General features: G+C 33.2%; 1 pseudogene; it reads left to right on the top strand.

Annotated features, from left to right (window-relative positions):
- Window positions 1-603: 603 nt before the first annotated feature.
- LOC145131345 (heat shock cognate 70 kDa protein-like) lies at window positions 604-18,239 on the top strand (annotated as a pseudogene).
- Window positions 18,240-19,717: the final 1,478 nt, after the last annotated feature.

Here is a 19,717-nt window from a genome sequence, read left to right as displayed (position 1 = left end):
CGCCGCCTCAACGCTCTACGGGAAAGTTACTAGTTTCTTTGAAAAATAGGAATTTTAACTATATTTTTTATTAAATTTGTGAGCAAAAAGAAAACTTGTATCTTTTTTTTTATAGGTGAGCGTAGAAAATAAAATCTTTACAAACAATTTTAAACGAATATCATGAAATGTATGATAGAAATATAAAATGATATTCTGTGCCACCAAATATTTATGTGATCACTAAAACACTTGATTGAAGCATGTTATGTACTACTAAAACTTTATGTCGCTAAAAGTCTAAAACACATGAGTGAGGCGTAACTACAACCAAACGGACAGGAAAACGGAAGTGTTCAAAAGAGATTCGCACTATATTCGTTGGGAGCCTAAAAGACATTATATCTTAGAATCTTGCCTTATATCACATATCTAGGATAACACAAGACATTAAGTTCATAGTAATTAACTTTCAAAAAATGCTACATATTCCCAATGGCTAGTATGAATGCTATAAAATCATATAATTGTGAGAATTCATCATAAACTCATTGCGTTGCTGCTTGAGCGTTCATCTTTAACTCCATTGCTTTGTCGTGTATTCCTGTTTGAACCCGGAGAGTAATGGTGAGTAGGGAAGGTGGAGCTCCAGCAATTGGCATCGACTTGGGCACTACGTATTCATGTGTGGCTGTATGGAAACTTGATCGAATCCAGATCATACCCAATGACCAAGGCAATTGAACAACACCATCTTGTGTTGCTTTCACTGATTCTCAACGTCTTGTTGGTGATGGTGCCAAGAATCAAATTGCAAAGAATCCTACTAGTACTGTTTTCAGTCAGTTTCTACTTGCTATATACTATTTAATATTTTATATTTTTCATACTTTTATCGCTTGTCTATATCGTTAAGTTGTTGAATTTTAGATGCACAGAGGTTGATTGGCAGGAGGTTCAGCGAAGTCCTTGTGCAGGAAGACATAAAGTTATTGCCGTTTAGGGTCATAGAAGGGCCATATGACATTCCAAAAGTTATTGTGACTTACAAGGGTCATTAACAACAATTTTCTACCGAGGAAATTTCATTAATGGTTCTAGCAAAGATGAAAGAGATTGCAGAGGCATATATTGGTGGCACTGTGAAAAATGTGAAAAATGTTGTCATCACTGTACCAGCTTATTTCTATGATTGTCAGCGTCAAGCAACCAAGGATGCTGCAACTATTGTTGGCCTAAATGTGGTTCATATGATCAATGAACCAACAACAGCTGCAATTGCATATGGTGTAGCACTACAAGAAATGTGAGCATTAGAGGCGACGTGTGTCGCCGCCGCTAAAGAGTACTTACGTCGCCGCTAAAGGTATTTGCTGCGACCTGTCGCCACTGTTGCTTCGTCGTTGTTGGTCTGCTTGTCGCCACAAATACGCCATGTCGCCGCTAATATTATGTGATGCCACTAATATGCTGTCGCCACTAATACGTTTGTGACGCCGCTAAAGGTGTCGCCGGTAAAACATTTTATGTTTTTTTTAATGTGACATTAAAATTATAAAAACTGTTATAACATACATACAAACTGCTACAAAACTTAATTTTGCTGAAATATTAGTCCATACACAAACGGTCCAAATATTCATCCAAACCACATATTCATCCAAACAAAGTACAATATATCCAAAATATTAACACAAACAAAACATTTCATAAAATCCAAACAAGTAGCTACTCGTCCTCATCACTCCCATCTTTTCCTTTGTTATCATTTCGTGGCGGCAATGAGCGAAACCAGTCTTCCAGTGCCGCAGAACAGGCCGGGTCCTTTAGTATTGTTTGTAGCATTTCCAACTACAAAGAAAGCGAAATATATTACCAACATATCATAATAGCATTGTACTTTCCAAAAGTTACCAAAATAAAAAATACTAACATATCAAACTATTACCAACATATCATTATAGCATTCTACTTTCCAAATACACTTAAACATACATCATGCACAACATATACATTATAGCATTGTACTTTCCAAAAAATTACCAATCTACAAAATACCAAAATATCAAACTATAACCAAACTACATGGTACACAATATTGCATATACATTATAGCATTGTACTTTTTTTCATTATAGCATTGTACTTTTAAAAAAATTACCAAGCTACAAAATACCAAAATATCAAACTATAAGCAAACTACATGATACACAATATTGCATATACATTATAGCATTGTACTTTTTTCCAGTATAGCATTGTACTTTCCAAAAAATTATCAAACTACAAAATACCAACATATCAAACTATAACTAAATTACATGATACACATTATTGCATTTACATTATAACATTGTACTTTATTTCATTTTTCTATTATAGCATTGTACTTTCCAAAAGATTACCAAACTACATGATACACAATATTCCATATTCATTATAACATTGTACTTTTTTTTCATTTTTCCATTATAGCATTGTACTTTCCAAAAATTACCAAAATACAAAATATCAACATATCAAACCATAACCAACATATCATTATAGCATTCTACTTTCCATTCTAGCATTGTACTATATACTACACAAACAATTACCAACATATCATTATAGCATTATACTTTTCAACTTAAACTAACAATTACCTGTGATTGTGGTGGTGGTTGTGTCATCGGTTGTTCCTGATCGTACATAGACACAATCGTAGGAGGTTCACGCCCAATGCCTATGATATGTCCGCGTCAAACACTGAATATTCTTTCAAAACAATTTTTTATTTCATTTGGTGTTAGACCGCTTGCCACAGAAGAAGATTAGGTTTGTTGATTGATCTCTTGGACTAAAGCCAACTATATTTTCAAAAAATGATAAACAACATAAAATTAGATTACTAAATACCCCTTGACGATATAAACAGTTATACGAAAATACAAATTAACCACTTACATATTGTTGCTCGACTGCAGGACTACTAAATACCCCTTGGCGATTGGTATTAGCCTTACGAAATGCTTCGACTTAAGATATATCCTATTTAACATTAAAAATTAGAATAATTATATTTTAAATGAACAGTTAAATATATCATAACCTACTTCTTTGAAATAGGCATTGCTAGAAGAGATCGACCCCCTCTGTTTACAACTTGTTGATTTGCACAAACTTCTTTGTTTGATACAGAACGCCTTAAAAAGTCAGGCGATTGAAAACGTTCGACTGCCTTTGCCCAATTTTCACGTGACATACCATCGAGGGGGTTATTTAATGCCATTGGGATATCTGCAGGCCCCCCGATATCTGCAAAATAAGCATGGGCTTTACTTTTCCGCCCTATGTAAATTTTTGCAAGACTCGGATCAATGTTCCGCAACAACTGAGCACGCTCGGGATCGAAGTTAACCATATCCAAATCAAACTTATTCTACAAATACAATAAAGTTAGTTAATTAAATACCAATGACAACTAAGCTTAAAATACTAACAAAGTTACCTTTAGATGCACGACTGTTGCATTCCTTAACGCGGGGGAAACATTGTCCCAACCAGATACGCTGAAAGGTATGTTCATCCACATATACCTCCCAATATCACGTGAAAACCAATTAGCACGCTTCCCGAAAGGGGAATATGTGATATCCATGTCAAAATCCAAATCCACGGGCTTTCCCTTGTTTGCACGTATTAACTTTCCCAGCTCGATGTTTTTAGATAAACCCCTTCTTTTCTTTGGAAGCTCAGCTTAAAAAATACAATTAAAAATATTAGTCACATTAATTTTTAATAAATTAAAAAAAAGTAGCTAATAAATATATCATAATAAGACTTACCATCCTGTTCATGTTGACCGCGACCAAATCCTACCGGAGGTGGTGGATCCCCGACTCCATCACCTCCGTGTCCGAGGTCCATAACATTGACCATCATGGTAAATAGTATCAGCAAACTAAACATCATATAGCCTGTAAAATTACAAGATGTAAAATATAGAAACACAATATGAATAAAAATTAGACAAACATGAATAAAAGTTAGACAAACAACATGAATAAAAGTTAGACAAACAATATGAATAAATGGTACACTTCAAATAAAGTTTCTATTACAAAAAAAAAACATTTGATTTTTTTAATCAGAATCTCCATCATATACTTCAATGTCTTCTTCATCAGTATCATAATCAGAATCGTCATCATCATAATCAGTCACTTCCTCGGAAACATTATTGATTCTACCCGTTGGCGGAGGTACTTCAGTCTCTTCCTCATCGTCATAATCAGCATTTTTTTGAGCTGCATCAACATTATTTTGAAAGTATTGTGAGAAGTCGATAAAAAGTCTAGCTCCAGATGAAGAGTTGTTTAGAACTATGTCAACATTTTCGGCCTCCACATTGTCGACATCTTGGACAGAGTCACTGTAACCATGTTGGACACGAGCATTGTCAGATGGTAAATCCCAAATACTTCGATGATTAACATGCTTGACGACACAACGAGGGTTGTTGTTTTGGTTTCTTCGATGATTAACAGGCTCGTGGATGTAGAACACTTGTTTGGCTTGCGAAGCATATATGAGTTGATCATCTCGGTACGCTTCTTTTTCTGTGTTGATACTGATGAAATTATCAACAGGAACACCTCCATAATCTCTTCTAACTGACCATAATGTTTCTCTCCATTCTCATCAACCGCTAGAACCCCAGAGTTTTTCGTTTTGCGTTGTGCATCACGACTAAGTACCATAAACCTAACACCGTTGACTATGCATGTGGTGTAAGTATAAACATCCATTTGTCAACCCATTGAAAGGGCTGACAACTCTTTGTGGAATTCTGGAGAGTTTTCTTTTTCCATCTGAAAAACCTATTAAACATATGTTGATGTGTTATGTATTCTTGATTCGTTATTTTTATTAAACATATTTGTTTGTTAATTATTATTACTTTTTCAAAAAACCAGTTGGGAAATTCGGTCTTTTCGTCACTTTCAGGATGTTCAGATTTGAATTTTTTATATTGATGACAATATATATATATATATATATATATATATATATATATATATATATATATATATATATATAATTGATGAATGGAAAAAAGTAACAATAAATAATGAAAGATAATTAAAAATAAGAACACTTACTTGATGTATTGTTTGACTTCTTGAAAACTATTCAATATAAACCATTCTATATTACGTTTTTCCCTTATATCAAGATGTTTGATTTGAGTTGCGCTGGCCGGTCGACACTTGGACTCAAACATCCAAAACTTTGTTTTTTCAATGACAACTTCCTCGCTTCTTTCAGGGCGATTGAATTGAGTCTGCACATCTCCAAGGTACATCGAACAAAATGACAAAACTTCTTTAGCAACATAACCTTGAGCTATACAACCTTCCGGCCTCGCCTTATTTCTGACATAGTTTTTTAGTTTTTTCATATACCTTTCGAATGGATACATCCATCTCATACATACCAGGCCCTCTGACAATTGCTTCATCAGGTAAATGCAAAAGTAAATGAATCATAATGTCGAAAAACGCTGGAGGATAAATCAACTAAAACTTGCACAATATTCTAATAATGTCTTATTTTTCTTTCCTCATATCCTCCACCTTTAGTGTTCTGGAGCAAATTTGCTTGAGTTCTACAATTGGTGTAGAAGTTTCTTTGTCCAATAACGCTCTACTTCCTATCGGTATCAAACGTTGCATAAGAATATGATAGTCATGAGATTTCAACCCAATAATGTTAGTATCATTATCTACCACTTTCTTACTGATGTTAGATCCAAATCCATCAGACAATTTAACATCTCTTATAAATTGACAAAAGATTTTGCGGTCAGGTTTCTTGAATGAGTAGCTTGCATGCAGTCTAGTGAACTTGTTACCCTTTTTTGTCTGGTGGAAATGTTGAATGCAACAACTCAAGGAGTTGATCAAATGAACTATCAGTCCATTTGTTGTTGACCTTGATATGCATCAGCTTTGCTAAAAAATCAAGGAAAGAAAACGTACAATCAGGATATAACTTGGTTTCGACTGCCTCTAACAACTGTTCAAAATCATCATTGACACCGCTACCCCCTGTATTCGAAGTTCCTTCATCAAGGTTGGTATCATTTTCTCTTGACTCCCACATAACATCGTCAATAACATCAACCATCTCGTTACTTGGCGATACGACATCTACAACTGGAGGAATTAAAGGTTCACCGTGATATATCCACGTTTTGTATGACCCACTGAAACCATATATATGAACATGACGTCTCATTGCTTTCGGATCCATGAAGTAACGATTATCACATTTCTCACACGGACATCTGGTTGCACCTTTACAATCTAGGTGTAACATGGATCTCTTGACAAAAGAGTCAAGTCCTAGCTGGAACTCGGGAGATTGACGATGTGGATTAGTAGTCCATCTTTTATAAATAGACATGATGGAACTGAAACGTAGTTTAGTGTTTAAGGTTTACTCTACGGGAAACAAATATCAAGTAGAGTATTTATAAAGTCGATTATTCAAAAAGTATACCCAACATGTCAACATATAATCAGAAATGGATAGAGTATTCACAAAGGTAGTCTTCTAAACCCACTTTTTGAATACATTATCTCATATGTGAACGTGTATTACATGATTGTATGTTTAAGAAAAATTCGGCAACATTTCCCCTTAGCTCCCAAGCATATATATATATATATATATATATATATATATATATATATATATATATATATATATATATATATATATATATATATATATATATATATATACCGAGGAGCAAAGAGAAAATGACAACCGAATCTTTCTTAAACAAACAATCATGTAATACATGTTCACATCCTAAATGAGATAAAGTATTAAAAGAAGTAGTCACAAAACGGGGACAGCACGAAATTAATTTCTAAATCAATTTCAGGCAGGTATTTCTAGGCTCTTGATGATTATGAAGAAGAAACTTAAACTAAAGTACGATGTTATGATAGAAAATAAACAAAAGTATAATGTTATAATTAACAAAAGTATCATAATTTTGTTAATTATAACATCATACTTTTGTTTATTTTCTATTACATAATATTATGGTTTACAATTAATTTAATATTTTCTTTTTATTGATATTTGTTAATTATAACATCATAATTTGATTTTACAATTACTTTAATAATATATTTTTATTGATTTTTTTAAAATTAATTTAACTTTATTTTATAATTAATTTAAAATTCCTAAAAGTACGCTGCTATTAATAACCTGATTAAGCTAAAGTTGTAATGACCAACGTTAAGTCACTAACAAAATTAAGCTATTTGATTTTAAAATTAACTTAATTTTATTTTATAATTAATTTAATATTTTATTTTTGTTATTAGTTTTTCTTAACATTGATTTAATTTGATTTTATAATTAATTTTATTTTATTTTAATATTAATATTAATTTGATTTTATAATTAATTTAATTTGATTATAGAGTTAACTTAATTTGATTTTCTAGTTAATTTAATATTTTCTTTTTTGTTATTAGTTTAATTTATTAAACTAATTTATTTTATTTCAATATTAATATTAACTTGATTTTAAATCTAATTTAATTTGATTTTACAATTAATTTATTAATTTATTATTGATTTTTTTAAAATTAATTTAACTTTATTTTATAAGTAATTTAAAATTACTAGAAGTACGTTGCTATTAATAACCTAATTAAGCTAAAGTTGTAATTACCAACAGTAAGTTACTAACAAAACTAGGCACTTTGTAACCATATTAACAAGAAAATAAAGACATAATAAACATCTAATACAATCATAGATGTAAATACAAACACTTCAACTTATCAAACACTTTAACTTATCAATTAAACACTTTACAATACAAACAATAGCATCTAAATACAAAAACTATAACTTATCAATTAAAAACTTTATCACTTCATCTTATATACACCAAACTATTAATCCTAAATATCACATAATCATACATGTATACAATACATTCAATTCCAATTTTCATTTCATTTTAGACATACAATACAACTTTCATATTCCAATTTCATACAATTAAGCATACAATTTTAAACAAATATATACATCCAATTTCAATTTCATATAAATGTATACATCTAAATACAAAATCAAACAAATGTATACATCCAATTTCAATTTCATGCCAAATTTCATTTTTAAGCCAATACACCACATTGAGCATAAACATAAATCTGAAAAACATATACAAAATGTTGCATAAATCTGAAAAAACATATATAATCCCACAAAATGCATAAACACTTTCATACCTCAAAATACAAATATAATCACTCAACCAAACAAAATCTTGAATTATACTACCGATTTATCACCCAAATTAGCACCAAAACAGAAGAATAATAGAAAATAGGGAGGAATTCGACCTTCAATCGTCAAAATTTCGGAATTGCAGCTAGGTCGCCGGTAATCGAGCTCTAGGTCGCCGGTAATGGAGGTTTGGTCGGCGGTGTGGCGGTCTTGTGGCAGGAACAACGGTTGGGGATGTTGGATGGCAGATTGTACCTTGGTCGCCGGCTGGGAGATTTCACGGTGATAGACGCGATACACAGATACACAGGAAAGGAACACAACACAAAAAAGGAAGCTGATGAGGGGTTATCTGTAAAGGTCTTTAGCGGCGACGGGCAATAGCGGCAACGAGTAGGTATTAGCGGTGACACACTGGAGCGAAAAGTCAGCGCATTTTTTCATTCCTTTACAACCCTTGGATTGAAAACAAATCGAACGGATGGAGCTCGTTTGACGCAGATCGCTATTAGGTTGCCATTAGCGGCGACGCAGGGCTTTAGCGACGACATGTAACGCGTCAATTACATGTCGCTACTAATGCCATGTGTCGCCGCTAATGGCAACATTTCTTGTAGTGTATACAACAGGTTCAATGGAAAAAGAAATGTGTTTACACTACAAGGAAAATGATCATTAGCGGCGATAAAAGTCGTCGGTAATAAGTCAAGTTGTCGCCGGTAATAGTAATAGCGGCGACGCGTCGCCGGTAATAAGTCGCCGCTACTACTTCGTCGCTATTGATGAACTTGTCGCCGCAAATGATAGATGTCGCCGCTAATGAACGTGTCGCCACTAATGATAGACGTCGCCGCTAATGACAATGTCGCCGCTAATGATAGAAGTCGCCGGTAATTACAATCTTCATTTTTTTTTTTTTTTTTGTAATTAACGATTTTGGTTGCCGATAATAAAGTACTCGGTAATTACATAACAACATTCTATTAAATATCAAAAATAATAGTGTCGACGCTAATTACAAAACAAACATCCGATTATAATTAATTATATATCAAAAGTCATAATATCCGATTAAATATAAAAAGTAATAATGTCGCCCGGTATTAGTGTCGCCGGTAATTACAAAAAACAACCAAAGTTTTACAATCTACCAAGTAGCAAAGCGTGACAACGTATGCAAATAAAACTCATCCTGGCCTACATACCATCATCTTCATTCCCATCGTTTCCTCGATTATTTTGGGATTGAAAAAACGAATACAGCTCATCCCTACATGCCGGGTCATTCAACATTGCACGAAGATTTTCCAACTACATAATTAATAACAACATATATAAACTTATAAGTTAAATTATCAAACATAAACAAAAACTATCAAAACACATTGCTATTTTTAAACTAAGACAAAAAACCAAAGTATGTTGTTATTTTTGAACTTGGGACAAAAACCTAATTACCAAACTTTTTAGCAAATAATCACCACAAAACCAAAATTACAAAATCAACATGAATTTTACGATGCTAAAGTAGATTGCTATTTTTAAAGTAAGACAAAAAACCAAAGTACGTTGTTATTTTTTGCACTTGGGACAAAAACCTAATTACCAAAATTTTTAGCAAATAATATCCACAAAACCAAAGTAGATTGTTTTACCTGTGATGGTTGTGATGGTTGTGGTGATGGTTGCAAAGGTTGTGGAATCGGCGGGAGAGCAGAATGTTTACGACCAATGCCTCTAATATGGCCACGTCGCTCTCCTAATACTTTCTCAAACGCAACTCTTTCTTGAGCGGGGGTTAACTCACTTTCACCTTGAGTTTGTTCTAACAACTCTTCAACTAACCGATTCTGTAACTCCCAAAAGTGAGTAACAATTAAGTATAAATAATCATTTAATTATATGATAAAATTATAATTAAATACTTACATATTGTTGTTCCGCCTCACCAGTAATAAATTAGATTATATTTTAAATAAATATAATTAAATACTTACATATTGTCGGTATGAGCTTTGCGAAACGTTTCCACTCTCTTTAGGTTCTGTTTAACTTTAAAAATTAGATTATATTTTAAATAAATAATTACATGTATCGTACGTTACCTTCTTATAGCAAGTACTACTATACGAGCTCGACCCCCCACGATTCACATTTGTTTGCATTTCACGGATTTTTTTGTTCCTTTCTGAAGCAATTCTGTGTTCGTCTGTTTGGAAATACTCAACTGCTCTCTTCCAGTTATCAACTTCCATACCCTTTGGAGGGTTGGCTAATGCTCCCGGGATATCTTCATACCCTCCGACTGACATAAAATATTCTTTTGTGTCAGCTTTACGTTCTCGATAACCTTTTAACAAAGCTGCATGAAAACTCTCTGTCAACATATTAGCTTGTACATCCCGGTACATCTGATCCAAATCAAACTTTGTCTACAAAAAAAGTTAACCAAGTAAAAAACAATTATAGTTAACCATATAAAATATATTTAAATAAATAATTACCGCTAAATGTTGTAATACGGTGTCCTGTATTGCAGGGGAAACTTTTTTCCAAGTCCATTTATCAAAAGGGACCATGTGCCACATTGTTTTTCTAACTTCTCGGGAAAACATGTCTTTCGGCTCTCCTACGGGATCAAATGTGATATCCCTATCATATTCCATGCTAATCGGTTTGCCCTGGTTCCGTAAGATCACTTTTTCAAGCTTTATATTTTTCGCTTTGCCTCAAACTTTCCTTCGTGCAGGTTGCTCAACTACAAATGTAATTAAAAATTATTAGAAACGGTATTTAATTTATAATAACTGAACAAAAATAGTAAATAAAAATTCATAATAAGACTTACCGTCCTGCTCGTGATGACCAACAACTCTACCACCTGTGAGAGGTGGGTCCTCAGCTCCATCACCCCCGTGTCCACGACCCATAACAGCAGCCATGGTATACATAAACAAAAGCCATATTGTCATCATTTCCTGAAAAATTATAAGATATACAAATACAATTTTTATTACAAATACACATTACATAGAAATAAACATTTACATAGGAATAAACATTTCTATTTAAACAAGAAATCCAAATAAAGTTCATATTACTAACACGTATTACATAAGAACTATTCTAATCAGAATCTTCCTCATATCCTTCAGTGTCTTCTTCGGTATCATAATCAGAATCGGTCTCATCGTAATCAGTCTCGCAATCAGAAACATCATTGACTCTACCAGTTGGCGGAGGAACTTCAGTTGCACTTTCTACATCAACAATGACTCTAGGAATGTTTTGAAAGTACATGCTGAAATCGATAAAAAGTGGAGCATCGGATGAAGAGATATTTTGAAGTACATCTACATTGTCTACATTTTCGTGTGAGCCATTGTCAACATTTTGGACACGGTCATCGTTCGATGGTAGATCCCAAATACTTCGATGGTTAACATGCTCGACAACACATCGATGGTTATTGTTTGGCTCTCTGATGTAGAACACTTTTTTGGCTTGTGAAGCATATATGAGTTGATCAGCTTTGTATGCTTCGCGTCGTCTGTCGATACTGGTGAAATTATCACTAGTAATAACTCTTGTTTGAGTATCAAACCACTTGCAACGAAATAGTACAGTTGAATAATCATGTGTATACCTCAACTCTATAATCTCTTCTAACTGGCCATAATATTTCTCGCCTTTCTCACCCACCGCTAAAACCCCAGAGTTTTGTGTTGTATGTTGTGCGTCACGACTAAGTACCATAAACCTAACACCATTGACTATGCATGCGGTGTAAGAATAAGCATTCATTTGCGGACCCATTGCAAGAGCCGACAATTCTTTGTGGAATTCTGGAGAGTTTTCTATTTTCATTTGATGAACCTAGCAATTATAAAGTAATATGTATTATGTATTCGTTAGATCAATGAAACAAATTTGTTTATTAATTTATATTACCTTTTCACGAAACCAATTACGAAATTCTCTCTTTTCATCACTTTGGGGATGTTCAGATTTGAATTTCCTATGTTAATGATAAAAGGATATAAATTTAAAAAGATTAAAAAAAATTAAGGATGAAAGTTAGAGATAAGATTAGTTACTTGATATACTGTGTGACTTCTTCACAACTATTCAATACAAACCATTCCATGTTACGTATTTCCGTTAAATTAAGAGTTTTGATTTGAGTTGTGCTGGTCGGTCGACATTTAGACTCAAACATCCAAAACTTTGTTTTTTCAATGACAACATCATCATTTCTTTCCGGGCGATTCTTTACATCTCGAAGGTACATCGAACAAAATGATAAAGCTTCTTCAGCAACATAACCCTCAGCTATAGAACCTTCCGGCCTCGCCTTGTTTCTGACATAGTTTTTTAGTTTTTTCATATACCTTTCGAAGGGATACATCCATCTCATACATACTGGGCCTCCGACAATCGCTTCATCAGGTAAATGCAAAAGTAAATGAACCATAATGTCAAAAAACGCTGGAGGATAAATCAATTCTAACTTGCACAAGATTGCAATAATGTCTGCTTTTTCTTTCCACATATCCTCCACCTTCAATGTTCTGGAACAAAGTTGCTTGAAAAATGTACAAAGGTCTACAATAGGTGTATAAGTGTCTTTGTTTAACAACCCTCTTACTCCAATCGGTATCAAACGTTGCATAAGAATGTGGTGGTCATGCGATTTCAACCCAATAATGTTAGTATTGGTATCGTTCACTTTCTTACTGATGTTAGAACCAAACCCATCCGGCAGTTTAAAATCTTTTATAAATTGACAAAAGAGTTGTCGACTAGATTTCGTGAAAGAGTATCTTGCATGGGGTCTATGAAACTTGTCACCATTTTTTTGCAACCATTCATTTCTCCGAATGTTTAGAATTCTCAAGTCCTCTCGTGCATTTGATGTGTCTTTGCTTTTATCGTTCATTAGAAGAGTACCTAACAAACTCTCGTCCGCATTTTTCTCAACATGCATGAAATCTATGTTGTGTTTCGACTGTAGAGAAGACCAATACTCGAGTTCGAATAAAATGCTTCGTTTCGACCAGTTCAACTCGTAATCTTGCTGCTTTGGCTCCCCGCCTCCATGCTCAGGATGTTTACCCGGTTTACGAGTTAGTAGACGACCTAGTTACTCTTGTATGTCGTCATTACTAAAGTGTCTCGGAGCGGGTCTTGTCTCTTCGATCCCGTTAAAGTCCAACCTCTTTCTTAACGGATCATTAACATCTAGGAAACGATGATGACCGATATATACGACTTTGTTTGTTGCACGGTACGAAGGAGTGTCTTCATTGCAAGTAGCACATGCTCTATACCCTTGCCCACTCCAACCTGATAGACTACTACGAGCTGGCCAGTCGTTCATTTTCCACAACAACATAGCTCTCATCGTAAAGAATGTGTTTGTCGCCGCATCTTTAATACGTACGCCTGAGTGCCACAAATCTTTAAGCTCTTCCACCAACGGCCTAAGGAAAACATCCATATCCTTACCAGGAGCTTTCGAGCCGGGAATCAACAAAGTCAACATGAATGATGACTCTTTCATACAAAGCCAGGGTGGCAGATTGTATGTGGTGAGTATGACCGGCCATGTGCTATGTGGATTACACATGTTTCCAAATGGATTGAAACCGTCAGCTGAAAGACCTAGGCGTACGTTACGGGGTTCACTCGAGAATTCGGGGTATTTTTTTATCAAAATCTTGCCAATGTTCCCCATCAACCGGATGAAGCATCACACCATCTTCTGAACGTCCGATACTATGCCAAATCATATTTTTGGCAGTGTGCCTCGAACAATATAAACGTCGTAGTCTAGGGGTCACATGAAAGTACCGTAACACCTTATGAGGTAGTTTCTTACCCTTGGTGTTTTTATCGATCTATCGGCTCTCTTTACAAACAGGACAAACTTGCAATGAATCGTGTTCTTTCCAAAAGAGACAACAATCGTTTTTGCACACATGTATCGACTCATACCCCAGACCAATAGACTTCAGTTTCTTTTTGGCTAGATAATGTGAAAGGGGAACCTTGTTGCCTTTGGGAAACGCTAATTGCAACAACTCAAGGAGTTGATCAAATGATCTATCAGTCCATTTGTTGTTCACCTTGATATGCATTAACTTTGCTAGAAACTCAAGGGAAAATAAGATGCAACCAGGATACAATTTAGTTTCCACTTCTTCCAACAACTATGCAAAATCATCATCCACACCGCTACCCCTTGTATTCGAGGTTCCTTCATCAATGTTGGTATCATTTTCTCTCGACTCCCACATCACATCGTCGATTAAATCGGCCATTTCGTTACTTGGCAAGACGACTGGAAGAATAAAAGATTCACCATGATAGATCCAAATTTTGTACGACTTACTAAAACCATTTATAAATATACAGCGTTCAACTGTAGTCGGGTACTTGAAGTAACGGTTATTACATTTTTCACACGTACATCTGATTTTACCATTACTATCAATGTGTGACTTGGACTTCTCGATAAAAGCTTTAAGTCCTGCTTGGAACTCGGGATGGTTTCGATATGGATTAGTGGTCTAGCTTTTATCAATAGACATGATGGTGCTGAAACATAATTTTGGGTTTAGAGTTTAGTATATAGAATTAACATTGTTTTTTTTTCAATCCACATTTTTTTACAATAAAAGAATAAAAAATTTTATAACAACAATTATATTATGTTGTTGTGTTGTTCTTTTTTACCGTCGAGATTAAAAAATATATATATTTTTTTATTTATAAAATTAAACAATTTTAGAACATTTTTTTGTGTTTTTTTTCCAATTATAACAATAATTTTTTTTTTTTTTTTTCAATTATAGCATCCTACTTATACCAAAACCACATACTTTTACATAATACATAAGAGCATGAAATTCACATACTTTTACATACATATTATGTTGTTGTGTTGTTCTTTTTTACCGTCGAGATTAAAGATTTTATATATTTTTTATTTATAACATTATATAAATATGTTGCAAATAAAAAATTTAAAAACTAAAAAAGACATGAAAATATAAATATGAAACTATAGAAATATAACATTATAATATAAGTTAACTATATAACTTATTGGTTAACATTATAAGAAAGTTTCTAGTATTTGTATATAAGTTTTTAAACAATTTTATAACATTTTTTTTTGTGTTTTTTTTCCAATTATAACAATAATTTATTATTTTTTTTCCAATTATAGCATCCTACTTATACCAAAACCACATACTTTTACATAATACATAAGAGCATGAAATTCACATACTTTTACATACATATTATGTTGTTCTGTTGTTCTTTTTTACCGTCGAGATTAAAAAATATATATATTTTTTATTTATAACATTATATAAATATGTTGCAAATAAAAATTTTAAAAAATAAAAAAGACATGAAAATATAAATATGAAACTATAGAAATATAACATTATAAGTTAATTTGAAGATTATTAGTTAACTATATAACTTATTGGTTAACATTATAAGAAAGTTTCTAGTATTTGTATATAAGTTTTTAAAGAATTTTATAAGCTTTTTTTTGTGTTTTTTTTCCAATTATAACAATAATTTATTTTTATTTTTTTTCAATTATAGCATCCTACTTATACCAAAACCACATACTTTTACATAATACACAAGAGCATGAAATTCACATACTTTTACATACATATACCACATATACACCAAATACAAATACATTCACATACACACAAAATAACATCCTACTTAAACCAAATACACATAATTTCACATATATAGATAATAACATCTTTTTTATACCAAATACAAAAATTTCACAATCGTATACCACATTTACAACAAACATACATACATTCACATACACACAATAGCATCCTACTTATAACAAATACATATAATTTCACATATATATAGATAATAAGATCATATATATACTTCTACCAAATACTCATATACCACATATATATCAAACACACATACATTGGCATATATACACCAAATTCACATATATTCATACAAATACCAAATATACAATCTAATTTTCACATATGGCAATTTTCACATAATTTTCACATACAAATACCAAATTCACAAAAAAATGAAATAATAGAAGGTGGCGGAAATCAACGGATATGTAGCCGGAAAAATTGGTCTTCACCCGAAAATACCCTCACCGGTAAACCCAAAGACAACACCACCAAAAACACTGAAATTGAACAATTTATTGCAATTTAATCATCAAATTCAGCTCTTAATAATCACCAAATGTCCCTAAAGGCTAAACTACAAGTGGATGTAATACAACAATCAAATTCATTTTTTTTTTCTAATCGAAAGACAACACCACCAAAAACAAGAAATTGAAAAATTTATTGCCATTTAATCATCAAATGCAGCTATTAACATACAAATTAAAAAGGAAACAAGAAAATCAACTAACCTTTCTTCAAGAAATGAAGCTAAAAATCGGTCCCAAAAGCCCTAACCACCTTTTGATCCTTAATCTCACACAATGTGGGGAGATATGTAGTTGGAACAACCTAATTGAAGACAAACTCGGTAGAAGCTCAAAGAGTCGACTGTGGGAAACAGAAAACAGAAAGCAAAATGGGAGAAATGAAGAAACTGCGTGCGTTTTTTTTTTTTATCTGCGAGAGCCTTTAGCGGCGACACCTTTAGCGGCGACACCTTTAGCGGCGACAATTAGGGCGACAAACTGAAGGGAAGGGTACCGCGTCATTTTTTAGCTAACTATTAGCGGCGACATTTTTAACTTTTAGCGGCGACAAGTATGTCGCCGGTATTAGCTAACTATTAAAGGCTAACCGTTAGAGTGGATGTTTGATCGAACGGCTTAGATGTAACGGAGGGGGAAAACGTGGATTCGGGTGATAACCCTTTAGCGGCGACGATATTACCGGCGACGTGGACTTTTAGCGGCGACTCTAGCATTTGTCGCCGCTAAAAGCCCATGTCGCCGGTAATAGTTTCGCCGCTAAAGGGTGATATTCTTGTAGTGTTATATTTGATCTCTGGGTGGCACTTTTGATATCTCTCTTTTCACCATTGATGGAGTGGGTAAGTATGATGTGAAGGCTGTAGCCGGTGACACTTATTTGGCAGGTGAGGATTTTGATAACCGTATGGTGAATTATTGTGTTGAGGATTTTAAGAAAAAATGGAACAAGGATTTGAAGGAAAATGGAAGAGCTTTAGGAAGGTTGAAAGTTGCTTGTGAGAAAGCAAAGAGATTTTTTCATATGATACTCAACTTTCAATCGAACTAGAAGTGTTACTCGAGGGTATAGACTTTTCTATGAAAATTACTCGTGATAAATTTGAGGAGCTCAATATGAATTTTTTCACAGAGTGTATTACGCAACTAGAGACATGTTTAGCAGATGCTAATATGACAAAAGGAAGTGTAGATGAAGTGATTCTTGTTGGGGGATCAACTAGGATACAAAAGGTGCAACGTATGCTGCAGGAGTTCTTCGACGGAATAAGGTGCTATGCAGGAGCATAAACCCTGATGAGCATTGCTTTGAAATAGATGCTGATGGCATCCTCACAGTTACGGCTAAAATAGTATCTACTGGTAAGACTGAGAAACTTTCTCTTACAAATCTCAGTCGAATTGAAGGTTGTCAAGTCAAGAGATTGAGAAAATGGTGAAAGATGCATAGAATTTCAGGCTTGAGGACCAAGAGTTCAAGAAGAAAGCTGAAGCATACAATGCAGTGGAAGATTATATATATGACTTGAAGAATAAGATCAAAAGAAATGATATTCCGCCAAAGGACTTGAAGAACGTGCAGAATGCAATTGATGATACAGTGGAGTGGCTCTCAACTGGAAAACTTGCAACTGTTGATGAGATAGAACGCAAGAAGGAGTTCCTGGAGTTCATATCCAGGCTTGCATTTTTTAATTAATTCTATATATATAAGTCTTGGATGTGCTAAATTTTGGGATCAGATGTATGTGATGCATTGCAGCATGTTACAAATATAATGCTTCGTTACTTTGTGGTTTATTCGTTTATGACACAGCAATGATTTTCATCCGGTAACAATTTGTGTGTTCTATTATTTCAAGGTATCCTTAGTAACTAATAATTGAAAGTCGCTCCATATAGATTACTTTGTGGTTGATTCTTTTATAAATTAGCCAACAATGTCTTATATAATTGACTCATGAATATAACATTTTACCTTCTTGAAAAGCAAATTCATAATAATCTTAAAGTAATCGGTTATTTTATCGAAAAAATCCACTACATACAATTTATTCAAATTTAATTGTAAATCTTCTAAAGTAAAGTCCCAACCCTGGAGGTTTAAATCCCCAAGTAATTATTTCATCTCAAAGATTTCATGGGCCGCAGTTGAAAGCACAAATACAAGCATAATGGCTGAAAAAGCTAGCCTGTTGACAAAATCCATGCCCGTTGTGTTTCTGAAAACATTCCTTGCCACACTCTTCAAGGTTACAATCATTTGGATTCAACACTGCTGTGCACCTTTTCTGGCCATTGACCATGGAAACTCCAACTGCAAAAATGAGAAAGAATAAACACATTTAATATAATATAATCAAACCATAAAGTAATAGGTATCTTATATCAATAATAGAATAACACTACAATGCACGTATATGCTAGTTTCTCCACCATGATATTAATAAAGATATTTTTGATTATGTTTTTCAGACATGCATGTTATGATTATTTGAGAAAATTGGTACAAAAACATGTATTTCATAAACTCAAAATAAAATTTCAGAAAGAAACAACTCGAGATAAGGAAGTAGCTAGACAAACCTGCGATAACAACAATGAGAAGAAACATGCAAAAGTACGTAGACTTGGACATTGTTAAAACTTAAAAGCCATTACAGACAATCACTTAGTTACGTGGGATTTCTGAATGTTTTGCTTTATGTTGCACCACCTTAGTTTAAATAGACGAAGTATATTTTTTTTTAATATCTCAAAACAAGGAAATCACCCTAATATAAATGAAGGTCATTAATGCAAAAATTAGTAACTTCCAAATATAATAAAGATCTTTTAAATATGTCATATATTACGCACATAATCACTCCTCAATCCAAATTTAACAATTCGAATTATAATGAAATAATAAACTTGTTTGAGATTTCTTTATGTTTTATTCACTTCATATATGAAATCGTAATATGATTTATTATAATCGGAATGGAAACTTCAATTTATGAGTCGAGTCCAATTGATTATTCTCTTTTTGGAACCAAAGTTAATACTTCTATTAGAATTTATGAACATTCATATTAGTTATAAGTTTTTGAAAAAAAGACGACTATACGTGTTATTCTTCAGGTATATTAAAAATGCCCATTTAACAATTTGACCATACGTTTTTTAGAAATAAGA

Source organism: Lactuca virosa, chromosome 8 (genome assembly GCF_052849685.1).
Source record: "Lactuca virosa cultivar CGN04683 chromosome 8, Lactuca_virosa_CGN04683_v6, whole genome shotgun sequence".
In the NCBI taxonomy this organism is placed as follows: domain Eukaryota; kingdom Viridiplantae; phylum Streptophyta; class Magnoliopsida; order Asterales; family Asteraceae; genus Lactuca; species Lactuca virosa.
Note: the sequence above shows the minus strand (reverse complement) of the source record. Positions and strands in the feature narration are given on the sequence as shown.